The following is a 26,860-nucleotide window of genomic DNA, read 5'->3' as shown; positions in this document are numbered from 1 at the left end:
TCTCTTCAACCGTGCTTCAAAGTTCAAAGTTAATTTATTAACAAACTACATACACGTCACCGTATATAACACTTGAGATTCATTTTCTTGTGGGAAATCACAGAAACTACAAGAAACACAATGAAATCAATGAAAGACCAGGGAAGGTAGTGCACCCATGGCTGACAAGGGAAATTAGGGATAGTATCAAGTTCAAAGAAGAAACATATAAATTAGCAAAAAAAAAGTGGCACACCAGAGAACTGGGAGAAATTCAGAGACCAGCAGAGGAGGACAAAGGGCTTAGTTAGGAAACGGAAAAAAGATTATGAGAGAAAGCTGGCAGGGAACATAAAAACTGACTGTAAAAGCTTTTATAGATACGTGAAAAGAAAAAGATTGGTCAAGACAAATGTAGGTCCTTTACAGTCAGAAACAGGTGAATTGATCACAGGGAACAAAGACATGGCAGACCAATTGAATAACTACTTTGGTTCTGTCTTCACTAAGGAGGACATAAATAATCTTCCAGAAATAGTAAGGGACCTAGGGTCTAGAGAGATGGAGGAACTGAGGGAAATACATGTTAGTAGGGAAGTGGTGTTAGGTAAATTGAAGGGATTAAAGGCAGATAAATCCCCAGGGCCAGATGGTCTGCATCCCAGAGTGCTTAAGGAAGTAGCCCAAGAAATAGTAGATGCATTAGTGATAATTTTTCAAAACTCCTTAGATTCTGGATTAGTTCCTGAGGCTTGGAGGGTGGCTAATGTAACCCCACTTTTTAAAAAAGGAGGGAGAGAGAAACCGGGGAATTATAGACCGGTTAATCTGACATCGGTGGTGGGGAAAATGCTAGAGTCGGTTATCAAAGATGTGGTAACAGCACATTTGGAAAGAGGTGAAATCATTGGACAAAGTCAGCATGGATTTGTGGAAGGAAAATCATGTCTGACGAATCTTATAGAATTATTTGAAGATGTAACTAGTAGAGTGGATAGGGAAGAGCCAGTGGATGTGGTATATTTAGATTTTCAAAAGGCTTTTGACAAGGTCCCACACAGGAGATTAGTGAGCAAACTTAAAGCACACAGTATTGGGGGTATGGTATTGATGTGGATAGAGAATTGGTTGGAAGACAGGAAACAAAGAGTGGGAGTAAACGGGACCTTTTCAGAATGGCAGGCAGTGACTAGTGGGGTACCACAAGGCTCAGTGCTGGGACCCCAGTTGTTTACAATATATATTAATGATTTAGACGAGGGAATTAAATGCAGCATCTCCAAGTTTGCGGATGACACGAAGCTGGGCGGCAGTGTTAGCTGTGAGGAGGATGCTAAGAGGATGCAGGGTAACTTGGATAGGTTAGGTGAGTGGGCAAATTCATGGCAGATGCAATTTAATGTGGATAAATGTGAGGTTATCCACTTTGGTTGCAATAACAGGAAAACAGATTATTATCTGAACGGTGGCCGATTAGGAAAAGGGGAGATGCAACGAGTCCTGGGTGGCATTGTACACCAGTTATTGAAGGTGGGCATGCAGGTACAGCAGGCGGTAAAAAAAGCAAATGGTATGTTGGCATTCATAGCAAAAGGATTTGAGTACAGGAGCAGGGAGGTTCTACTGCAGTTGTACAAGGCCTTGGTGAGATCGCACCTAGAATATTGTGTGCAGTTTTGGTCCCCTAATCTGAGGAAAGACATTCTTGCCATTGAGGGAGTACAGAGAAGGTTCACCAGATTGATTCCTGGGATGGCAGGACTTTCATCTGAAGAAAGACTGGATCGACTAGGCTTATACTCACTGGAATTTAGAAGATTGAGGGGGGACCTTATTGACACGTATAAAATTCTAAAGGGATTGGACAGGCTAGATGCAGGAAGATTGATTCCGATGTTGGGTAAGTCCAGAATGAGGGATCACAGTTTAAGGATAAAGGGGAAGCCTTTCAGGACCGAGACGAAGAAAAACTTCTTCACACAGAGAGTGGTGAATCTGTGGAATTCTCTGCCACAGGAAACAGTTGAGGCCGGTTCATTGGCTATATTTAAGAGGAAGTTAGATTTGGCCCTTGTGGCTAAAGGGATCGGGGGTATGGAGAGAAAGCAGGTACAGGGTTCCGAGTTGGATGATCAGCCATGATCATACTGAATGGCGGTGCAGGCTCGAAGGGCCGAATGGCCTACTCCTGCACCTATTTTCTATGTTTCTATAAAAGATCGCACCCAATAGGATGGATACAAAAGACAACAAATTGTGCAAATTCGAAAGGGAGGGAAATAAATAAACAAACAAACAAGCAAGCAATACATATCAAAAATGTGAAGGGAGGAGTCCTCAGAAGTAAGTCCAAAGGTTGTGGGTAAACAGCTCAGTGACTGAGTGAGTGAAGCTGAGTGAAGTTATCCCCTCTGGATCAAGAGCCTCATGGTTGAGGGGTAGTAACTGTTCCTGAACCTGGTGGTGTGAGTTCTGAAGCTCCTGCACCTTCTTCCTGAGGGCAGCCGCGAGAATAGGGCATGTCCCGGGTGGTGGGGTCGTCGATGATGGATGCTGCGACAGCTCAATGGTGGGGAGGGCTTGAACCATGATGGACTGGGCTGTATCTACTGCTTTTTGGAGGTTTTACCACATAAGGGCATTGCTGTTTCCCTACCAAGATGCAACCAGTCAACATACTCCACACCACACATCTAGAAATTTTTGAAGCTTATCATATTGTGCCATCATATGAGGTAGCATATCATCATATCCAATATTTACTTAGGGTATTTATGCCTTGGACAAATTAAATGCTGTGTTCCCTGCATTGCTGTATTCTTCAGCCTTCTGTCTCCTCCCCCCACCTCCCAGCTTCATACAATATTCCCTTCTGCCATCTGTATGGTAGCACATTAGCATAGTGGTTAGAACTGAGGAAAATGGCAGCAGCAAACAAGGTGACCAATGGCATCATCCTCCAGACAGTTCACAAAACTACTTCTTTGCTGCTGCTTCTTTCAAGTATCTTTCTAATACTATTGGAACATGGGATTTACATTTTGATGGTGTGTTTCGGGCTGATTGAGCAACCTGGCGTTCTGCTGTCTCCGAGGGAATTCAGTGAGGTTTCAGGAGTGTCAAGAGATGGACCATGAACCCATGATCAATTTGATTTCTTGCTGACCTCGCTGATAAAAGCATCGAGCAAGATTGATATCAACAAGGATGGAGCGGAAGGTGAGCGGGTGTTTAGCACCGTCCACCTGTATTTGACTGGTCTCACTCCTCCTCTCGCTCGCTGCTGCCAGACGATGGTGCCAGCATTTGGCTCTTGGGCAAGGCTCAAAATGAAGCAGTTTGGGGACTGGACTCTGCACTTCATGTTATGATGTGTTTTTTTTTTGTTTCTGGTAACTCCTTTTCTGTTGCTATTTTGTGCGATTTTGACCAGAGCGGACTGGCTTGGCGGCCTGCAGTCAATGAACGACTCAGCACTAAATGGAACTTCACTGAAGCAAGCTGACTGGTTCAATGACTCTGTTATTCTGTATTTCTCCCTTGTTTTTGCCATTTGTCCGATAGTTTCTTTTTGTTTCCGTATGTTGAAGTTTTCTTTTAACGGGTTCCAAGTTTTTCTTTGTTTTGTGGCTGTCTGTGGCAAGATGAATCTCTGGGGTGTAACACGCATACATACTTTGATAATAAATGTTTGTTGAATCTTTGAATCTCAATGCTTTACAGCAACAGATGATCCCAAATTATTTATCTACAACAGTTGTGGATGCTCTGTCATGCAATATACTTAAAGCTGAGAAAAATGGATATTTGAGAATCTGGTTTACTGATGGAAACTGATACCAGAGCAATCACATTCTAATTCAAAAGAGGCCCAGGGTCAAGTACCCATGTAGACAATTAATGCTTCTGTTTTTAAAATGTACTTTGACAAGCAAAGAGATCATTCAGCCCTCCAAATCCATGCTGGCTCTCAGGGGTGCAATTCCATTAGTCCCATTGGTTCCTTCCTTAATTCTTTGTGATTCTTCAATTTATTCTTCCTCTTACTCATGCTTACCACACCCTTTTGTTCTTGTATAAACAGTGAGGTGTGATGTCAAAGTTCAAAGTAAATTTATTATCGAAGTACATACATGCTACCATATACAACCCCGAGATTCATTTTCAAATGAGCGTACTCAAAAAACTTTCAACAGAATAGTAACCAGAATAGAATCAACTTGTGTTCAACCAATGTGCAAAAGACAACAAACTGTGCAACAACAAAAAGAAAGAAATATTAATAATAAGTAAATAAATAAGCAATCAATATTGAGAATATGAGATGAAGAGTCCTTGAAAGTGAGTCCATAGTTGAGGCAACATTTCAAGGATAGGGCAAGTGAAGTTATCCCCTCTGGTCAAAGAGCCTGATTGTTGAGGGGTAATAACTCTTCCTGAACCTGGTCCTGTGAGTCCTGAGGCCCCAGTACCTTCTTCCTGATGGCAGCAGTGCGGGAGAGTATCTCCTGGGTGGAGAGGGTCCCTGGTGATGGATGCTACTTTCTTGCGACAACGCTTTGTGTAGATGTGCTCAATGGTGGGGACTGCTTTTCCCGTGATAGACTGGGCAGTATCCACTACTTTTTGTAGGATTTACAGTTGCTGATTGATCTGCTAGCACAACCTTACATAAGGGAGGAAACCAGAACACATGGTGCAAACGCACTGTCACAAGAACGTCCAAGTTCCACAGGAACAGCAGCCAGGTTCGGGATCAAATCAGAGTATTTGCACCGTGTGGCATCAGCACTAACAGCAGCACCACTGTGCTGCCCATTGTACCGTTTCTTTACACTTCTAATCAACTCATCTTGAAAACATTATGGCATTTCCTTACCAACATTCCTCCATAAATTGGGACATGTTCGGCACTACTTTGTGGGCCGAAGGGACTGTACTGCGCTGTGGGTTTTCTATGTTTCTAAATAAATTGGACAGATGTCCAGAAAAGAAACAGCGATGGGTGTTCAAATACTGGGCAGAGGCAGACTGAATGAGAAGAAATTGGTACAGGTACTAACACACAACCAGCTCGTTTCCATGGTATCTATTGCACCTAGCTTGGATTAAAGAACAAACAGAAGTCCCTGGAAAACTACCGTAGGAAGATGCCAAAAACCTGGAACTGATATTGATGGAGAAAGATGCATAGGGAATTGACAGCTGGCTGAAGATGGAGATGGAATGGAATCCATTTAAAAACAGTCGGCCCTACTATCCAGAGGCACAAACCGGACTGGGATGTCTCTGGGATTCACACTCTCTTCTTTGCCTGCATTCAGATCCCACTTGCACCAGGACACAGATCACGTAGACAATTTGGCTGAATTTTCTTTGGCTCCAGATTTCAGGAAGCACATCCCCCTGCCCTCCCCCTCCACCAAAGAATTGCTGTAATGGATCGGAACTGGGCTAGGTACAGCAGGAAGAAATTACTTAATACTCAGTCACAAAAATAACTCAAAAGGTTTGTCCCTGAAAGCACAAGAGACAGAGGTTGCAAGTTCATATCCTGTAACCGTGGTTCATCATGAAATAGGTCTGGGATTTGTCCACAAGTAAAGGCCATTTCTGTGTTACTTACTGTTGCCTTACTAATGGACAGAGATGGTCCTTTTCAGATCTTCCAAAGATTACACGCTCAGTAGCCACTTTATTAGGTACACCTGCTCATTAATGCAAATATCTTACCAGTCAATCATGTGGCAGCAACTCAAAAGCATTAAAAGCATGCAGATAGGGTCAAGAGGTTCAGCTGTCGTTCGGAACAAACAGAAGAATGTGGAAGAAATATGATATAATTGACTTCCATCATGGAATATTATTGGTGCCAGACGGGGTGGCTTGAGTATCTTGAAACTGCTGATCTCCGGGGATTTTTTACACACAGTCGCCACAGAATTGTGCAGAAAACAAAGATTTCTAGAGAGCGACAGTTCTGTGGGCAAAAATGCCCTGTTAATGAGAGGTCAGAGGTAACAGGAAGGTGAGAGAAATTTGAATAACCACGTGTTACCTCAGTGGTTTTCCGACGAGCATCTCCGTATGCACAACATGTCAAACCTTGAAGTGGACGGATGGGCTACAGCAGCAGAAGATATACTCAGTGGCCATTTTATTAGTTACAAGACATACCAAATAAAGATGCCAGAGTATAGCTTCAAGAAGGCAAATCCATTCTCTGAGCCAATGGGAAACTTCGAGCTGCACCAAGTTGTTCCCCCCCCTTACCCCCCCAGCACAACCTCCACCCTCCTCCCTTCACTGTATTCAGAAGTCTGGGCAACTAACCACGGAGCACTGCCAGTGCAGTGCATGTATGCTTTTAATGGCGGTGTAGTTCCATGCTTTGTTTTAATGACACTCAGGCCAGGGTCAGCAGGGACTGTGTAGAGGATGTAGACAGATTTTGTTGGAGATTAAAGGAATAAAGGAATACGAGGCTGGTGCTGGGAAGTAGCACTGAGATGACAGATGAGCCATGAATTTGCTGACCACTGGACCAGACCAAATGGCCCACTCCACGATCTATTTCTTGTGTCCTGGAAGTCCTGATTCGTGAGCACTACATCAGGGGTACTGAACCACACTTTCATACTGGGATAAGAAGATGACTGAAGGGCTGAGCCTGCTGCCCACATGCATGAGGACACAAAGACTGGCCCCTTCACCCCTTTCTATCAGTTTGTGTCATGCTGGATTTTTAATTTCACCACCATTTTCCTGTACAGAACTACATCCTTTGATCACTTGTTCATCAGTGACTGAGCATTCACAACCCTCCAGGTGCATAAGTTCCATCGAGGATTCACCAGATTCTCGGAAGAAATCTCTCATCTCTATACTGAATCACTGAACACCTGATTTGGAGCCAGTGGCTCCCTGGTTCTGGACTCCTTAACCACTGGGAACAGAGGCTCCACGTCTACCTTGACAAGCCCCATATGAGATTCACATCCTTCAATGAAATCTTTGATGGGAAGATTGAAGGGTGAAGCACACCGCTCACCATGGATGTAAGAACTTGGGAAAAAGGAGGAAAAGTATGCTAAGTGGCCTCATGATCCAAGAGCAAAAAGGAGCTTCCAACCAGTGCCAAGCAGATAGCACTGCCAAATGCAGATGGCAATGAGAATGGTGCCAAGAACCAAAAGTAATGACAAGATAAAATTAGCTTTATTTGCTGCATGTACACTGAAACTTACAGTGATATGTGTTGTTTACATCAAAGACAAACACAGTCCAAGGATTGTGCCGGGGGCAGCTTGCAAGTATCACCACACTTCCTTCGACAACATAGCATGTTCACGACTCACTAACCCTAAGCGCACATCTTTGGAAGGTGGGAAGAAGTTGGAGCAGCAGGAGGAAGCCCACGTGGTCACGGAGAGAACGTACAAACTCTCGACAGATAGCAGTATCAGGAACTGAACCCTGATCAATGATCGCTGGTGCTGTAAAGCAATCACACTAACCTCTACACACCCATGCAACGTGATTTCAGGATACAATGAGATCAGAGCTGAAATAAAAGTATCAGAGTGACAGTGGTGTGAAATGGTAGCCAAATAGTCACAAAGAAGGCAGGGACCTTATCTGGCAGAGAAATTCTAAGAGTTGGGGGGAGGGAGAAAAAAACAGTTAAAAATCAACATGATCTTTTTTAGGTTCTGCTCTGTCTCAGATTGTTGGTTCCTCAGCAGTGTACTGTTGACCTTGGACAGGGAGATCTCCCTGTTCCCCAGTGTCACGAGAACTACAGTGTCTACCTCACCAAGAGTTGGCTCCTCAGTTAAACAGCTCATTTAAGGAATGTGATGACACTTCCAGCACTGAGCTCATGTGACAGCGTATAGAACCTGTTCCAGAATCTGTAATGAGCTTTAAACCCCAGGGCATTCTCATTCAGCAATGAGCACGACGCCAACCATGCTGTTGTCGATATACGGTAGTTAAGGCGGCTCTCCTGAAATGTGGCCCCAGACCAAGCTGTAGGCAGCACAGGTTCACTGAGCCAGAGGGAATGTCCTGGCTGCAAACTGCTGTGTGTTTGGGTTCTACGCTGGAGATTTTGGCACAAAAATCTAGGTTTACACACCAATGTTGTAGAGAGAGAGCCCTACACTTACCACACAGGACATGGCCTAATGATCATCTGTTGCTGAAGGGCAGCACAGTGGTGTAGTCGTGGAGTTCAACTCCTGCTCCTGTCAGTATAGTGTTTGTACATTCTCCTCGTGGGTTTCCTCTAGCTTCCTCCCAAATTTTGAAAATGTACGGTTAGGTATGCTTTGGGCATGCTATGGTGGTGCTGGATAATAGCTGCTTCCCCTCTCCTGATGAAGGGCCTCGGCCCAAAATGTCGACAGTATTCCTTTCCATGGATGCTGCATGGCCTGCTGAGTTCCTCGAGGATTTTGTGTGCGTTACTCTGGATTTCCAGCATCTGCTGAATCTCTTGCATTCTGCCTTTTAAAATCCTTCTCTGTTGCAAAGTACTTTGCTTGTCAGAGGCTGTGAAAGGTGCTGCATAAATTAGCATTCATCTTTCAGTCACTGTAGTTTCTGGTGCTGTTCGAGGCACTGCAGTGATCACAGATGGGACGGAACGGTGGGGGAGGTGAGAGAGTGAGGCAATTTGTAGGCTGCTTAGAATTTGAAACAGAATCAGATTTCTATTATCACTAACTCAAACAATGTGAAATTTTATATAACTGCGGCAGCAAAGCAATAGATTTGATGTTGAAATGATATTTGGTGCCATTGACAGAATGATGCTTGGGTAAGGATTCAAAGTCATGCAAAAACTCCAACTCTCAACTGCAGAGAGAGCCGCCAGTACCTCAGGCACTTCCACGTACCCAAGCACCCAATTTCCCAAAGAATACAGAAGCAGGGAAATGTTAATTTTAAAAATGCACCACTACAATACATTACGCTGCTGACATAATGTAGAGTGGGTTTCCTCCCACGTTCCAAAGATATATGGGTTAGGGTGAGAGAGTTGTGGGTACGCTATGCTGGCGATGGAAGCGTGGTCCAGCACGATCCTCCATTTGGTTTGAAGCAAAACAAGACATTTTGCCGAATGATTCAATATATATGCAGCAAATAGTACTAATTTTTTTTATCTTTTGACAGAGAACATGGGCTCAGGTGCTCAGTGACCTTGAGACAGACAGCACTGTCCTTGTCTCCCAGGTCCGCTCAAACTGGCACATGATGTGACTCACAGAACGGGTGGGAGAACCACCTTCACAGTGTGTGCTTTCACATCAGCAGCTCTTTGCACTTGCCTCCTGAGGAGGTGTGTTATTAAAAATACCAATGCTTTTCTATCTGGCTGCAGCCGACACAGGAGCAGACTGGCTGAACTGGCAACCCAGCTGGCGCCTGTGCAAACTGACGGCTACCTGACAAAGCCAAGAGCTGCCGTTAACTCATTCAGTGCCAAGCACCTCACTCCATGCTAACAAGCAAGGAAGGCAACACTTTTGTCTCGGCTTACCATCACCCTTCACTCTTCAGGCCACAACAGGATGGGGAGGATTTCAACGGCAGTATTTGAGGAGACAGAGAGGGTGTTAAGTGGATAAGCTGGCAATACATTGCTTTCAGAACCTACCTAGGCTCAAAGATCCCTCGCATGACTAAGGGACCCAATAACCTACATCTACATGAGGCAGTTTCCGAAATTAGAAAAATACAAACACAGAAAACCTACTGCACAATACAGGCCCTTCAGCCCACAAAGTTATGCCGAACATTTTGCTACCTCAGAAATTACTAGGCTTACCTATAGCCCTATTTTACTAAGCTCCATGTACCTATCTAAAAGCCTCTTAAAAGACCATATTATATCCGCCTCCACCGCCATTGCCGGCAGCCCATTCCACACACTCACCACTCTCTGAGTAAAAAAACTTATCTCTGACATCTCCTCTGTACCTATTCCCCAGCACCTTAAACCTGTGTCCTCTTGAGGCAACTATTTCAGTCCTGGGAGAAAGCCTCTGACTATCCACACGATCAATGCCTCTCATCACCTTATACACCTCTATCAGGTCACCTCTCATCCTCCTTCGCTCCAAGGAGAAAAGGCCGAGTTCACTCAACCTATTCTCATAGGACCAGAACTGACCACAGTACTCCAAGTGGGGTCTGACCAGGGTCCTATATAGCTGCAACATTACCTCTCGGCTCCTAAATTCAATTCCACAATCGATGAAAGCCAACCACACAGTCAAACTGCGCAGCTGCTTTGAGCGTCCTATGGACTTGGACTCCATTGATGGGCTCTTACAGAGACCTCCCTCTCAACATCTTCATAAAGCAACACACAGCTCCCAGAGGAAGCTTTTCCAATCCCAGTGATAAACATCCATCCATATTGTAAGGGGATGAAAGATTTTAGAAAGGAAACAGTTTATTTCAGAATCTACTCATTTGAAACTAGTCTTTTATGATAAATCCTACACTGCTATTATCTCTGCCTACTACCTGTAAGAATATGGTAGTAATATTAATGTTAATATAATAATATTATAATACTCTCCTTCTTTGCTCAGTGTTGTCTCCATTTCTCTTGATTCTAATGGCCTCTAAGATTGGGATCAGGGATGGAGCCTCTCAATCGCTGTTGTTGCTGTTCTCATCATTGTTACTGTTACTAACACAAGTATTTCTACATCTTTCTCCATTATTTCCACCAATCGTACAGCTACTCTCATTGCTCATACTGATCTATGTTCCTTATCGTACACAGGTAGTCATTCAGCCCATTAAGTCTCCACCAGCTCTTAAAACAATACAATTTCCCTGCAAAATATTGATTCCTGCTAATTCTACCAACCCACCTGCACAAGTAGCAGTTTCCAATGGCCAGTGAATCTCCCAGCACACGTCTAGGATCTGGGAAGGATCTAGAGTACTTGGAGAAAACCCAGGCAAGTCCAGCACCTGGAAGCAGTAAAATCCCACAGAGAGCACTGGAGGTCAGGACTGAATTTGGGTCTCTGGAACAATGAGACAGCAGCACCATGTTGCCTCCCATCCCCACTCCCCCTATCACTTACCGTGGGTGCATACAAATCGACAGCACAGCAGTCAATTTAGTGCATTGGTCATAGAAGAGCAACTGACATTGTTTCCACTTTCTAGTTCCTGCTTTGTAACATGGATCAGGACAAAGTGAGTGCTTGTCCGAATACTTTATGAACGTGAGAGAGGCTCTCTGCCTCCAGCACTCTCTCAGGCAGTGGTCTCCAGCGCCCCCACCATTCACAAAGTGAGTCATTCTTTGAAGTAGCAAGTGAGAAAGCGACATAGTTGCAGGGTGAGAACCAGTGAAAAGAACACGGCTTGTTGGGAGTGAGGTTTATTTGAGCCAATATAAAGAAGCGAGGTTTCAGCAAAGCAGCCATTGTTTTAGAGTAGTCAGGCTTTGGCTCAACAGGCTTCAGCAAGAACAGATGGAAGCCAAGGGTTCTAAGTTGTTTGTTATCATTTGTTTTGATTGTGGAACTTGGGCTTGAGATGTTGGAGTCAAAGGTGAAGTGATCTAGGTGAATGCGAAACTCAAGAGGTTTCAGAGAGAAGACACAGGTAAAACAGGGAAGCATCTTGATTGTCTGTAAATCCTTAGTTCAGTATAGGATGGTTAAGGTGGTAGAATGCTCCTCTTGTCAGATGTAGGATTTAAGGTACCTAATGATCTCTCTGATGACTACCTCTGCAGTAAATGCATCCAACTTCAGCCGCTGATTGACAAGGTCAAGGAACCGGGGATGGATGTACTCTGAATCATCAGCGAGACTGAAAACCTCAGTGATGAAACTTTTACTGAGGTGGTCACACCCAGCGAGCAAGGCTCAGGTAGTAGATAGGTGACCACCAGGAGAAGTGAGGATAGTCAGCAGTCGGTTCAGGGTTCCCCTGAGGCCATTCCCCTCAGCAACAAGGTGAAGGACATCGCTGGGCAGTGGGGGGGGGAGGGTAATTGACCTATCAGGGCAGAGCAGCTGTAACCAGGTCAGTGGCCACTGTGGCGGCTGTGAGGTTCAGCAGGGAAGGGTAAAGCCATGAGAGCAATAGTGACAGAAGATTCAACAGTTAGAGAGATGGACAGGAGATTCAATAGTGAGGAGGACGGACAGGAGGTTCCATTGCTGTGGAAGAGACACCAGGATAGTGTGTTGCCTCTCAGATGCCAGGGTCCAGGATGCCTCACAGCAGCTGCAGAATATTTTCAGGGGGCGGATGTGAGCTGCCAGAGGTCATCGTGCACATTGGTTCCAACAACAAAGGTAGAAAGCAAGAAGGGTTCCTATGCAGAGAGTATAAGGAGTTAGGAAAGAGGCTGAAGAGGAGGATCTCCAAGGTAGTCATCTCAGAATTACTCCCTGTGTCACATGCTATTCAGGGCAGGAATAGAATGATAGTACAGATGAATGAGTGGCTGAGGAACTGGTGCAGAGGGCAGGGTTTCAAATTCCTGGATCATTGGAATCTCTTCTGGGGCAGGGTTGACTGTACAAGAGAGTCGAGTTGTATCTAAACTGGAATGTCCTGGGCGGGAGATTCACTGGTGTTACTCAGAGGGTTTAAATTCGTTTGGCAGGGGGGTGGGAACCAGAGCACTAGGTGAGAAAGTGGAGGGATGGAGAGGAGTGTAGATGCCAGGGTCAGTAAAAACGGGCAGGAGTGATGTAATATGATAGGACAGATAGTTGAAAGGTAATTTTATTGCTAGAAGTACTGAAGGTAAAGGTGATGAGCTTCAAGCATGAAATTATGATGATACAGGCACTACAGAGACTTGGTTGAGAAAGAAACAGGAATGAGTGATTAATGTTCCTGGTTTTAAATGTTTTAGAAAAGATAAGAGAGGGAGGAAAATGGCTGCAGGGGTGGGTTGCTCTACTAATCAGGGACAATATCCCAGTTGCACTCAGAGGGCTTGTCTACTGAGTCTGTATAGGTAGAACCCAAAAATAAAAAGGCTGCAATCATTCCGATGGGATTATACTACAAGCACCCCAAAAGCCACCGGGGCATTAAGGAACAGATATGCAGAAAGATTAAGAAAAGGTGGGAAAAGAACAGTTATTGTGATGGGGACTTCACCACCCTAATGTAAAGCTGAACCTTCTTAGTGAGAGAAGAAGAAGCAGAACTTGTTAGGTGCCTCCAGCAGGGCTTCTGAATCGACATGTAGATTGCTCAACAAGAGGAAGGCTGTACTGCACCTGGTGATGAGGAATCTCACCTTCTGGAGCAGCCTACTACAAGGTACTTTGTCTTTGCCTTGCTAAAGTCAATGTTAACAATGCATTTCCCTCATCTATCTTCTTGGTTGCAACTTCAAGAAGCTCTATTAGATTCATGGCATATGGTTTCACACATACAAAGTCATGCTGATTATCTCTAATCAGTCCTTGCTTTTGCAAGTGTCTGAGGATCCTGTCCCACAACATGCCCACTAACTTTAGACTCACCAGTCTGAAGCTCCCAGGTTTTCCCTTGAAGCAGCCTTTACAGCTTTCCAGCATCTTACCCGTGGCTACTGATGAGATTAGTATCTCTGCTGGGGGCTCACAATTTCTTGCCTGGCTTTCCACAATGTCTATTTCTATAGATAAAGGTAAGTATTGACATTGTAGGAGAGATTAAACCAGAGCAGGTCAAATATGAAAGCATTAGGCAGGAACTAGGGAGAGTTAATTGGGAACTGCTGATTTTGAGCAAGCCCGCATCCGACAAGTAGAGAGTGTTTAAAAACCAACTGCACTGAGTACAGGACAGGCACCCTGAAAGGTATGAAAGTGACAATGAAGGACAAGGATAGCAAGGTAAGGGAATCTTGAATGTTGAGAGAGGTGATGAATTTAGTCAAGTGAAGGAAAAATATGTAATAGCCTAAGAAGCTAGAATCAAGCAGAGGATTATAAAGAAGCCAGAAAAGAACTTAAGAAGGGAATTGGGAAAGTCAGGAGGGAAATTAGGAAAAGTCCTTGGCAAGTTAGATTAAAGAGAATCACAGGGCATTCTACACATACATCAGGAGCAGGAGGGTGGGGCCACGCAAGGAGAAACGGTGATCGTTTGCTTGGGTGCAAAGAATGTGTGTAAGGTCCCTAATGACTACTTTACGTCAGTATTTACCAAGAAAAAGGACAGGGAGGATAGGGAGATCAGCGTTAAGAGTATTAATATGCTACAGGATTTGGAAGTAAAGGAAAAGGTAGCATTAAGGTTGTTAAAAGTCCCCAGAGCCTGATGGGATACACAGCAGGTTAATAAGAGATGCAAGTGAAGAAAGTGAAGAAATTATATACTTGTATCCCAGGTTTCTGGTCAACAATACTCAGCAATCACGGTGCATGTCCTGTCCTAGTTTAAACTTCCCAAAATCCATCACCACACTTGTCTGACTCCCACTTGCCATTCCCTTGCCCAGTTTCCTGATTGATCTTTAACCTGTTAACAAACTTCGTCATGGCCCATTAGACCACCAACTTTGGTTATGTCTGCAGACTTACTAATCCTGCCCCTACAGTATAACCTCTGGAGTTTAAGGGCTTAAGGAATGATAGTAATTGATTGACCCCCCCAGGCATCCAATCTGTAAAACCACTCTCCACCTCCTGCCCCCAAGACAACTTTGAATCCAAATTGCTGGGCATACCCTGGATCCCATGTGTTCTAACCTTCTGGACCAAGTAGGAACATGTTACAGAGCTTGCTGAAGCCCATGTGGACCACATACCACCCTGCCCTTGTCAACCACTGAGCCGCCTCTTCAACATACTCAGTCAGATTGGTGGCACTTGATCTCCCATGAAGGAAGCCATTCTAACGATCCCTAATCAGCCCTTGCCTTTCCGTATGCAAATAAATTCTGACCCTCAGAATGCTGGGAGAATAAAAAGAAAATTGGACGAATATACAAGCAGTGAAATGGGTTGGTGCCACTCAGTGGGCTGAAGAGCCTATACCTCCCTTTGACTCTAGAAATCTGCCAGTAATCTAGCATGACATCCAAATTCACATGACCTGCGTCATACTCATTCTGCACAACACGGGAATTCGGGGAGGCTGCCAGAGTCCATAGTGACCACATATGCAGCAAGTGTGTCCAGCTACAGCTCCAGACAGGCCGTTGGAACATCCTTGGTGCCGGGAGTGTTTTTATGGATAATGCATTCAGTGAGTTGGTCACTCTGGAGTTTAAGGGCCTAAGGAATGGTAGTGATTGACCAACAGACAAAGCTAGTGCAGACATCCCCCTCCCCCAAACTGATGCACTGCTCTACCTGCTGTTGGAGGACTTGGCTCATTTGTGGAACGTGACACCGCGAGAGAGAGTGGTAATGCTGTGGTGGTCGGGGATTCCAAGGGTAAGGGTAACAGACAGGAGCACCTGTGGCCACAACAGAGGTTCCCAGGTACAAGGGTCAGAGATGTCTCTGAACATGCAGGGCATTTGGAAAAGGTGGGGGGGGGGTGGTAAACAGCCAGCTGTTGTGCTGTACGTAGGTACCAACGAAAGAGGAAAATTGCAGATGAGGAAAATCAGGGAGCTAGGAGATAAATTAAAAGCTAGAACCTCAAAGTTAATAATCTCAGGATTGCTACCTGTAACACGTGCTGGTTGAAATAGGAGCAACAGAATAGTTAGGATGGATATGTGGTTTAGGCGGTGCTGCAGAAGGGAGGGTTTCAGATTCCTGTGGTATTTAGAACTAGTTCTGGAGGAGGTAGGACCACTTCAAACTGGACAGTCTATGGGGGGGGGGGGAGAGGGGGGCAAAAATGGGGTCAAAGTCCCAAAGTCCTAAGTCCTTTTACTAGTGCTGTTGGGGAGGGCTTAAACCTGAGGTCCCCACCTTCTTTATGCCATTATCAAATACCAGTGAGCAATGGGTCTGTGGAGTGCAGGTTGGGAAACCCTTGTTTAAACTAATATGGCAGGAGGACAGAAGGAAGCAATGCAGAAACCAAAGCAAAGCTAGTAAAGAGAAAAGAGAGAGTGGAGACGGAGGCAGAGTTAGAAGGCACCAAAAGGTGACTCCTTTGCTTGCATCTTCGGAAAGAGCTCTATTTCCATCTTTAATATCTTTATTTTTCCCTTTCAGGGTTCTTTTGAAGATTCTGACCCTGAGTTACACACTGACTTTGGTTCTTTGTGGGAATGTGACCGTTCTTGGGATTTCAGGACCAGCCAAGGGGTAGGCCTGTGAGACGGCCTAGATCTTGGGGCTCGGGAGATGGGCGGATCGAGGATCAGTGTCATGACAGGAGACTCCTGTGTCACTGTGGGCCCAAAGACCCGCGATCTTTGCAATCTTTGGGCTCAGAGATCGAAAAAAGTGACAAAACGGACTTTTTAACATTGTAAACCAGTGGGTTGTTGTTATGACTCCTACTTGCTGTTATTATTAGAGAGAGAGAGAACCTGTGGGTTGCCAAATGCCAGATGAATTGCAATAGTCTTTGGGGTAACTGCAAGTTCTGTGCCTTTGCTATCACCTAGCTCACGCTTGTGCTCGATAGTGGGTATGCTTTTTGTTTTGCGGTTGGGGGGATTGCTCGCAGCCGCTTACATGCAGGAGGGGAGAGCTGGGGGGGGGACTTGGGGGGTTTTCACGTTTAACTGTCGTTCATTCTTCAGGACACCTCTGTATTCGTGGGTTTTGCGAAGAAAAAGCATTTCAGGATGTATATTGTATACATTTCTCTGACAGTAAATTGAACTTTTGAACCTTTGAGAATAGATAAGAAGGTAAGAAACGAGGAGTAGCACTCTTAACTATGGATGACATTAGGGCAAGAGAGTCAGCTGGAGACGCTCATGGAGTGAGTACTGTTTTGGATTCGCTCCATAACCTTTACTTTTTTTAACCTTTGATCACCCTTATTCAGCTTATTTTTACCTATACCGAAAGTTTCTTTGTTAATTTTTTTTTGGATTTACTGCCAAGAGTTTGTTGTGAACTTTTGAAGATATGCAAACAGAAATGTCTCTCAGGTCTAAGGGACGGGATCCCGGACGCAATCCGAACGGTAACGGAAAAAAGCAGGTTCCGCCAGAACAAACGCAATTAACTTTTGAATTGTTTATGGAGGTTTTGGATAAAGAATTTGCTGAACTACAACAATTTTTTAAAGAAGATATAAAGGCTTTTCAAGAGTACATGGTTAAGACGGATTTAGTAATTAAACAGCAACAAGCTCTTATTGCGTCTCTGCAAGAAGATGCTCGGAAGCGAGGTTTGACTATTGAAAAACTGCAACAGGATTTAATTTCGACCATTAAGCTGATGGAAGCCCTTAAAGCCAAGAGTGACGATTTTGAGAATCGGTCCAGAAGACAGAACTTACGTATACTTGGTCTTTCAGGGGGCATAGAAAAAGATGACCCTTCGAAATATTTTGCTCAACTTTTAAAAGAAGCGTTTCCGACGATTTTCCCGAATAACCCTCCTTTATTGGATCGGGCACATAGAATTCGGCGTCGATCACCGAGTGCTACAGACAAACCTTCGGTGGTAATTGTCCGGTTGCATTATGTACATGACAAAGAACAACTTATAAGAGCAGCTCGTCGAGCAGGAATGATTAAATTCAAAGAATTTTGCTTCCGCCTGGTCGAAGACTTTAGTCCTGACCTTTTAAAAAGAAGGCTTCTTTTTAAACCGTTGATGGCTGAATGTTATGAGAAAAATCTGAAACCTGCGCTTCTATACCCTGCGAAGCTTCGAATTTCTCCGTCGAATGCTCCACGACAGGTTTTCATTTCAACTTCAGAAGCGAGAAAATATCTGGAGGAGAACTTCCCTACTGCTACAGACACCAGTCTCTAATAAATGAACGATTCTGATCGTGTAAGATGGTTCTCGATCTCTTAAACCAGAATTAAAATCTGGTTATTGGTGTAGGTTCATCCTATACTTTATACTTAAAGTGTGTTTTCGTCATATTAATTGTTTTACCTTATACACTTTAATCATTTAACTACATACTTGTCCATTAACTTTGTTCCTTCGAAGGTATATTTTTAATTCTTTGAAGGTGAATTTTTCTTTGATTAAGTTGGTGGTTTTTTGAAAAAGATTTTTGGTTTTGCTTAAGATGTCGTTATGTTTTTATTTTTTTCGCCTTTTTCCTACAATGCATCGCTTATCATAGCTTAAATATTTTTTGTTTTGTCTGGGCTATAGCCTGATTTATAATTTTTTTAGTGATTATATTTTTATTCTTTTTACAACTAACTATACTTAGAAATATGGTTTTTATTATAGCGATTTTAATTTTTAAAGTTGGGGTGATTCTTTTATATATATCCTTTATTTATGGAGTGTTCTTCAGCTGACATGGGGGTAGGATTAGTCTTACTTTTTCCCTTCTTAAGTCATATTTTAGCTTTTTCTCTTTTTCTTGGGGGGTGGGGGGATGGTCTGTTTTCTAATTCTATTTTTTTTGTACCAGTTTGTGTCAGTTTTTTTATTTGGGCTGTTTTTGAACTTCAAAGATGTCTGTGTTGTCGTCACTTCCGGGTCTTCTCTTTACTTTTGTTCCTCTTCCGGGTGCATGAGTTTATAAGTTGGTTAACCCTTTCTATACCAAAGGGTTGATTTTAGAATTATGGCTCAGACCATTAATTTTGTGTCTTGGAATACTAATGGTTTAAATCATCCAATTAAACGAAAGAAGATTTTCAAAGTATTCCAAAGACTTAATGCTCATATCATTTTTGTACAAGAAACTCATGTCAGGAAGGAGAACAAATTTTGTTTTTTTAGATTTTGGCGGGGTCAACAGTATCACGCAAATTCGAATGCTAAAGTAAAAGGAATTTCAATTTTTATTGACTCCTCTATTTCATTTGTTCATCATGATATTTTTTCGGATCTGAATGGCAGATTTTTGTTAATTACGGGTTTACTTTGTAATAAAAAGGTTGCTTTGGTTAATGTTTACGCTCCAAATGTGGATTGTCCTGACTTTTTTAAGTCTTTATTTACCTCTTTACCCAATCTAAACGAATGTAAGTTAATAATGGGTGGTGACTTTAATTGCTGTTTAAATCCTCTGATGGATAAATCTTTATCTATTCAGACTTTACCTAATAAGTCGGCCACTCGTATTAACTCTTTTTTGACTGACAATGGAGTTTTTGATATTTGGAGATTCCGGCATCCTAATGACAAAGACTTTTCTTTTTTCTCACATGTTTATCACTCTTATTCGAGAATTGATTATTTTATTACAGACTCTTGTTTTATTCCATTGGTAATCGGTTGTAACTATGATATTGTAGCTATCTCTGATCATGCTCCATTATTACTTTCTATGAAATTTACGGATACAGCTTCTAATGCTAGACAATGGCGATTTGACTCTACCTTGTTGCAAGACTCTGACTTTATAAAATTTATGGAGGAGCAGATCGACTTCTTCTTTTCAACTAATTCTACAGATGATATTTCCTGCGGAACACTTTGGGACACTTTTAAAGCGTATATACGTGGACAGATTATTTCTTATTCTGTTGGTTTGAGGAAACGTACTAAGATGGAAACTCTTTTATTGGTTGATAAAATTAAAGAGATTGATAAGAAATATTCAATTGCTCCTAGTAAGGAGCTTTACAAACAAAGGGTTGAACTTCAAATGGAACATATACATACATCCTCGATTGAAAATCAATTAATGAAAACTAAATCTGATTTTTATATACATAGTGATAAATCTGGTAAACTGTTAGCTAGTCAATTGAAGAATGCTTTGGTTAAACGTCAAATCACTAAGATTGGTCAGCAGAATGGGAAACTGACAGTTAATCATGATGAGATAAATAAGGCATTTCAAGACTTCTGTTCCTCCCTGTATCAATCTGAATTTCCTCAAGATCATAATACCAGGTCTGATTTTCTTGGGAAATTAAATTTTCCAAGATTATCATCTGATGATCTTTTGATATTGGATACTCCTATTATGGATGTAGAAATTAAGGGGGCTATTTCCTCAATGAATTCTGGGAAAGCACCGGGTCCAGATGGTTATACAGTTGAATTTTTAAAAATTTTTTCCGCTACTCTTTCCCCTTGGTTAGGTAAGGTTTTTGAGGAAGCCATTAGATTGGGGAATTTGCCACAATCTTTTTAAAGAGCTTCCATTTCTTTAATATTGAAGAAAGATAAAGACCCTACTAACTGTGCTTCTTATAGACCTATATCTTTATTGAATGTAGACTCCAAGATTTTTTCCAAGTTATTGGCATCTAGATTGGAGAAGGTATTACCCAAAATTATATCAGATGATCAAACTGGTTTTATTAAAAATCGTTATTCTTTTTTTAACATTAGGAGATTGTTGAATATTGTTTATACTCCCTCACATGACACTTCAGAATGCGTGATTTCATTAGATGCGGAGAAAGCATTTGATAGAGTTGAATGGCCTTACTTATTTAATGTGTTGGAGAAGTTTAATTTTAGTCCGATATTTATATCATGGATTAAATTGATTTATCATACTCCAGTAGCCTCAGTGTTTACCAATAATCAAAGATCTCCCTTTTCTCGCCTAGTTCGGGGCACTAGACAAGGTTGCCCTCTTAGTCCATTACTATTTAACATTGCCTTAGAACCTTTGGCAATTGCCATCAGACAATCCCAGGATATTTTGGGTATTAATCGTGGGACAGATATTCATAAGTTATCTTTGTATGCAGATGATTTATTACTATTCATTTCTAACCCGGAGAAATCCATTCCAGCAGTTTTAGCATTATTGGCTCAATTTAGTGAGTTTTCTGGGTATAAGTTAAATCTTAATAAAAGTGAATTGTTTCCTTTGAATAAACGGGTCCCAATTTATGGAAATTTACCTTTTAAATTAGTTAATGACTCTTTTAATTATTTAGGGATCAAAATCACAAAAAACCATAAAGATTTATTCAGATTTAATTTTTTACCCTTAATTGATCAGATTAAAGGTTTGTTTACTAAGTGGTCACTTTCATCTTTATCCCTAATAGGTAGGATTAATGCTATTAAAATGGTTATTTTACCTAAGTTTTTATATATTTTTCAAGCGATACCAATTTTTATCCCGAAATCTTTTTTTACTAATGTTGACTCTAAAATTTCTTCATATATATGGCAGAATAAAAATCCCAGGTTAGGTAAAACATATTTACAGAAGACAAAAAAGGAAGGCGGGTTAGCATTACCTAATTTCAGATTTTACTATTGGGCAGTTAATATTAGATATTTGTTATGTTGGTTGAAAGATGGGGGTGGATCTTTTGGCCCTTGTTGGGTGAGTTTAGAAACTAAATCGGTATCAGCTTATGCTCTGGGTTCTATTTTAGGGACTTCTCTCCCTTTTGTTCTTTCTAAATTGCCGAAATGAATTGACAACCCGATAGTTAAACATACTTTGCGTATATGGTTTCAATTTCGGAGATTTTTTGGGTTGACTCAATTCGTTTTAAATAGTCCTATTGTATCTAATTGTTTTTTTCACCCTTCCATTATAGATCAAGCTTATTCGGCTTGGAAAACTAAGGGATTACTAAGATTTTCTGATTTAGTTTTAGATAATTGTTTCATGTCTTTTGAGCAATTATCCAACAAATATAACTTGCCTAGATTTCATTTTTTTAGATATTTACAGATTAGACATTTTTTAAGTTCTGTACTCTCCACGTTTCCAAATTTTGTGCCTTCAGATATTTTGGAGAGTTTATTTGAATTAGACCCTTTTCAAAAAGGGCTTATTTCAAAACTTTATAATATAATTATGAAGATACGTTCAGAGCCTCTTTATAAGACCAAAAAGGATTGGGAAAGAGAGCTTAGTCTTAGTATTTCTAGTGAGAATTGGGATAGAATTCTTCAATTAGTTAATACATCATTGTTACGTGCCAAACATTCATTAATACAATTTAAGGTCGTACATAGGGCCCATATGTCCAAGGATAAATTAGCTCATTTTTACTCTCATATTAGTCCTATTTGTGATAGATGTCATTCTGAAATTGCGTCTTTAACTCACATGTTTTGGTCTTGTTCATTTTTGGAGAAATATTGGAAAGATATTTTTGATATTATTTCTGCGGTTTTGAATATCGATTTACAACCTCATCCTATTACCGCAATTTTTGGTTTACCAATCTTAGACTCACTGCATTTATCTTCTTCTGCCCGTCGAATGATTGCATTTCTAACTCTGATGGCTAGAAGATCTCTATTGTTGAATTGGAAAGAAATTAATCCTCCCACTGTATTTAATTGGTTCTCTCAAACTATGTTATGTTTAAATTTAGAAAAAATTAGAAGTGGTACTTTTGAGACGTCTATTAAATTTGAAAAGTTATGAAGACCATTTATTCAACATTTTCATATGATGTAATATGACCCTGTGCCAAGTTCATTTGATTTCCCAGCTTTTAGCTTATGTATTTTGAGAGGACCGGAAGTGACGGCATTGATGAATACTTATTTTTGTGAGATATTATAAACAGCCCCCTTTTTTTTCCCTCTTTTTTTTGCTTCTTTTTTCTTCTATATTAGTTATTAGTTATTAGATTAGATTAGCTAGTTTTGCATTATATTTTTTTTTGTTTTTTTTTCTTTCTTTTTTCTGTTTTCTTTATATCATATATTATGAAATATTTAGACTTACTATGTTCATACATATATTTTATGGCTTATGTCTTGGTAAACTCATTTATATTGTAACTATGATGTATGTTTTTTTTCATATGCAATGGAATTTATATGTTGGTAATTTCTTTATCAATATATCATTTGTATTCTGTCCATATTACTAATGTTAATAAAAAGATTTAGAAAGAAAAGACATTAGGGCAAGAGTGAAAGATGATATATAAGATCTAAAGAACAAAATGTTGAATTAAGTAAAGTGAAAAAAATCTGTGGTGGAAGTTGTCTGCAGACCACCAAATAATCACATTACACAGTGTACCACAAAGAGGAGAATGTTTAAAGATATTATTAAGAAAAAAATAGTGAAGCCTCTGGCCAGAAGACATTCCATTGGGCACACAAAGCAGAGGTTCGAAAAGGGCAGGGTCCCGATTAACAAACTTACTGGAGTTCTTCGAGGAGATAATGAGCACAGTGGATAGAGAGGAATAGCTGGAATGATAGTCACTGGAATTCAAAAGAATGAAAGAGGACCTTACAGAAACATAAAATTATAAAATAGATGAGATGGAGGCAGGAAGGTTGTTTCCACTGATAGTTGAGACAAGGACAAGGGAACATGGCCTTGAGATTTAAGGGAGCAGATTTAGGATGTTGATGAGGAGAAACTGCTTTCCCTTCCTAGGTAGTAGTGAATCTGAGGAAATCTCTGCCCAAGGAAGCAGCAGAGACTTCTCACTAAATGTATTTAAGAGACAGTTAGGTTTTTGCACAGTAGGGGAATTAAGGCTTAGAGGGAAGAGGCAGGTAGGTGGAGCTGAGCCCACAGGCAAACCAGCCATGACTGTTTGAATGGTGGAGCAAGCTCAACAGGTCTGATGGCAACTCCTGACATTAGAATGCATTTCTTATATTGTCAGTGAACACTGGACCATGGTGGCAGAGCATCTACATTCTCCCTTATCTTAGGTAACCTGGGATATACTTATTTGCTCCTGATGATTTATTTGTCCTTAGAGTTGCTAAAACTCTTAATATTATTAATCTCTTTCTCTCTCATATACAGATTTACCATTTAAAACCCTCTCTCTTATATATATATATATCTATATACACTTACCATATAAAATATCATACACATTTTCTCTTCAGAGGGCCAATCTTTCTTGAGAAGATTGAAGCAAAGTATAGGTTTGTGACACTGCTCCATTCATTTTTCTCCTTAAAATGCCCCCCCTTTCCTTACTGTTTTCCTTATTCTAGCTATTTATAAAGTGTATTTTTTATGATATTACCAAATATATGATATTTGGGTTAATTTCTTTTTTAGATTCACCTTATGCTGGAGAAAAATGAATGGCAGGAGAGGGATACAAAGAGGACCTGCAGTGGAAAGTAAGGAGGGAAAGAGAGCAGGAAAGGGGAAATGGAGGAGTACAGTGATAATTGAGGGAAGGAAGGAGGAGGCAGAGATAGGAGAAGAAAAACTGGTGATAGGTACAGAGGTTAGAATACAGAAAGATGCAGCGGTTTTGTAAACAAGGTCAAGGAGTTGGTGGTTGATTAATTAGCAACAAGTAGGGAAGGAATGATGGGCAAATGGGTTCGGTGTACAGTGTAACACAAAGAGAAATTTCAGGGAAGTTTGTGGAACCTGGCTGCTGAGAAAATTGACTCCTTCAAAACACCATAAGTGGGTATGGACTATTATGAACAACTCAAAATCTGGCCTACATTTGCCATGATCTTCTGGAATAGCAGCAGCCAAAATGGTGGCAAGTGAAATCATGAAATAAAGTCACTCAGATTTGAAGCAGAATGACAGTGTTTGTGTCAATGTAAAATGATGCTCAAACTAAGCTCCCATTTACTCAGCTAATAATGTTGTTTTGTTCCATTCCACTTCCATGATTGGAACACAGAGGCTTTGGGGCTGAAGGAAGAACTGTATGAAGAACAGAACTCTTGTGTTTTGATGAGCTGCCACTTTATGAATCAATCGACAGTCCGTGAATATGAGTGCTTTATCAGTCTGGGTTTCGGAATGAACAACTGCAGCCTGGACCGGGTGTACTGGGACAGGAACACACAGAAGGAGGCTGGGGATAGGAGAAAAGAGGAAAGGTTAGGGAGTGGAAGGTAACGAGATGGTCAGAAAGCCACAGTTGGAGGCAGAAGCAATGATGCCTGGGGAGACAGAAAGCAAGGAGAGTACAAAATTCAATGGACTAAAGTACGTGCTGCGTTGAGTGAAATGAATCACCATGAACTAAACTTTAAAAGTTTGGAATTATTTCAGATACTGCACCAAAACAAACCAGTATCATATTGCTGGTCCTGTGACCACAGTGCCTTTCCTCCCATTAAGGACCAGCCAGCTGGGTCACATACACTCCTCCCTCCTCAGTCACTCACAAACATGAAGTTACCGATACTTAAGCAGATCTCACGTGGGCTGTACATATCGGCTGTGTGGTGAAAGGCACAACGTCGCCTCTTCCACTGCAGACGGTTGAAGAAATTTGGTATTGGCCCGCAAATCCCAAGAACTTTCTACAGGGGCAAGATTGAGAGCATCCTGATTGGCTGCATCACTGCCTGGTACGGGAACTGTACTTCCCTCAATCGCAGGACTCTGCAGAGAGTGGTGCGGACAGCCCAGCACATTTGTAGTTGTGAACTTCCCACTATTCAGGACATTTACAAAGACAGGTATATAAAAAGGGCCCGAAGGATCATTGGGGACCCAAGTCACCCCCAACTACAATCTGTTTCAGCTGCTACCATCTGGGAAAAGGAACTACAGCATAAAAGCCAGGAGCAACAGTCTCCGGGACAGCTTCTTCCACTGGGCCATCAGACTGATTAATTCATGCTGACGCAACTGTATTTCTATGTTATATTGACTGTCCAGTTGTACATACCATTTATTATAAATTACTATAAATTGCATATTGCACTTTTAGACGGAGACATAATGTAAAGATTCTTACTCCTCATGTACGTGAAGGATGTAAGAAATAAAGACAATTCAATTGTTTAAACACCAATCAACGAGCGTTCCAGTCCTGATTTTCAGAGAACCCAGGAAGCACAGAACCCTACTGCTCAGCAAATAACAACAACAGCAGATTAACAAAGCTACTAAATCAGGGCTGCATATATGGTTGTGTTTGGGTCACCAGGTGACCATTCCAGTCTGATATTCTAGTTAACGCAGGCATTGGGTATACACAGTGGTGCAAACAGTAGACAATTCTCCCTGTACCTAACCGCACAAAGAATACAAGGCTCATGCAGACAGTAAAGCTGAGATTAGCTGCAGTGCTTCTCCTCAGGTGAGGTGAGTCTAGAACTAGAGGCCATTGGCCCAAGGTGAAAGGTGAAATATTTAAGAGGAGTCTAAGGAGGAACTTCTTCACAAAAAGGGTGTTGCAAGTATCAAAGGAACTTCCATCAGTAGAGGTGGATGCAGGTTCAATCGCGACATTTAAGACAAGTATGGAGCAAGAGGGGTACAGACGGCTATGGTCTGGGGACAAGTAGATTGCAGAAGACTAGGCCAAAACAGACTCAATAGGCCAAAGGTCTGCTTCTGTGCTGCAGTTTTCTGAAACTGCTAAGGCTCCAACACACTTTTGTTAGAGAATCCATAGCAGCTATCTTCTCCCCACCTTTAAGCTTTCCTCTGCTTACCTGCTCCAGCCAGTCAGCTCACGCCTTGACAACTGCCCAACCCAATGCCCAAACATCCTGACCTCAGCTGGCCACCAATCATCCAGGTCCGCCATTAAACCAGCTTCTCGCCTTGTGCAGAGTTAAGGATCAGAGACCTTTCTGTAGGAGAGCAGTGAGTACTCATCTTGGCTCTGTACTCAACCTCACCAGTCACGAGGAGATCGCAGATTTCTGCCCATAGTCACCATCTGTATCTTCAGCCCATCAGCCACACACTGAACTTCACCCAATGGATATGCAGAGTACAGGAACAGTGATGACAAAGAGAGGCTCTTTTAATCTCAAAGTGTCACTGTTTAAAGAGCTCAAAGATGAGCAATTCAATCTATTTCACGCTCAGAACAGACGTCTCATCTGCTTTTGCACCCCTCCCAAAAATGACCAAAGAGAAGTCACTACATACAGAAGCCTTAGTTTCTATG

The 26,860-nt window shown here is 41.8% G+C and overlaps 1 protein-coding gene across 4 annotated transcripts in view; it reads right to left on the bottom strand.

Moving 5' to 3' along the window:
* The window catches only part of map7d1a (MAP7 domain containing 1a), a 277,983-nt gene that overhangs the window by 59,386 nt on the left and 191,737 nt on the right, over positions 1-26,860 (bottom strand). The gene's annotated exons all lie outside the window — the stretch shown is intronic.

This window comes from Hypanus sabinus, chromosome 30 (genome assembly GCF_030144855.1).
Source record: "Hypanus sabinus isolate sHypSab1 chromosome 30, sHypSab1.hap1, whole genome shotgun sequence".
In the NCBI taxonomy this organism is placed as follows: Eukaryota; Metazoa; Chordata; class Chondrichthyes; order Myliobatiformes; family Dasyatidae; genus Hypanus; species Hypanus sabinus.
Note: the sequence above shows the minus strand (reverse complement) of the source record. Positions and strands in the feature narration are given on the sequence as shown.